This window comes from Bison bison, unplaced genomic scaffold (genome assembly GCF_000754665.1).
Source record: "Bison bison bison isolate TAMUID 2011002044 unplaced genomic scaffold, Bison_UMD1.0 scf7180017864537, whole genome shotgun sequence".
Classification (NCBI taxonomy): domain Eukaryota; kingdom Metazoa; phylum Chordata; class Mammalia; order Artiodactyla; family Bovidae; genus Bison; species Bison bison.
In genome coordinates, this window is record NW_011495085.1 from 282,744 (window position 1) to 283,477 (window position 734).

The following is a 734-nucleotide window of genomic DNA, read 5'->3' on the forward strand; positions in this document are numbered from 1 at the left end:
CTAGGTGAGTGATCACACCATCGTGATTATCTGGGTCTTGAAAGTCATTTTTGTACAATTATCCTGTGTATTCTTGCCACCTCTCCATAATATCTTCTGCTTCTCTTTGATCCATACCATTTCTTCCCTTTACTGAACCCATCTTTTCATGAAATATTCCCTTTGTACCTCTAATTTTCTTGAAGAGAACTCTAGTCTTTCCCATTCTGTTGTTTTCTTCTATTTCTTTGAATTGATCTCTGAGGAAAGCTTTCTTATCTCTGTTTGCTATTCTTTAGGATCTCTGCATTCAGATACATATATCTTTTCTTATTTGCTTTTTGCTTCTCTTTTTTTCAGAGGGCCATTTTGCTTTTTTGCATTTCGTGTCTATGGGGATGGCCTTAGTCCCTGTCTCCTGTACAGTGTCATAAATCTCTGTCCATTGGTCATCAGGCACTTTGGCTATCAGATCTAGTCCCTTAAATCTATCAGATCTAGTCCCTTAAATCTATATTTCACTGTATAATGATAAGGGATTTTACTTAGGTCATACCTGAATGGTCTAGTGGTTTTCCCTACTTTCTTTAATTCAAGTCTGAATTTGGCAAAAAAAGACTTCATGATCTGAGCTACAGTCAGGTCCCGGTCTTGTTTTTGCTGACTGTATAGTTTCTCCATCTTCGGCTACAAAGGTAGAATTAATCTGATTTTTGTGATTTTGGTGTTGACCATCTTCTCTTGTGTTGTTGGAA

At 37.1% G+C, this 734-nt stretch overlaps 1 protein-coding gene across 1 annotated transcript in view; it reads left to right on the forward strand.

Moving 5' to 3' along the window:
- LOC104982685 (heat shock transcription factor, Y-linked-like) overlaps positions 1 to 734 on the forward strand; it is a 9,079-nt gene that overhangs the window by 7,024 nt on the left and 1,321 nt on the right. The gene's annotated exons all lie outside the window — the stretch shown is intronic.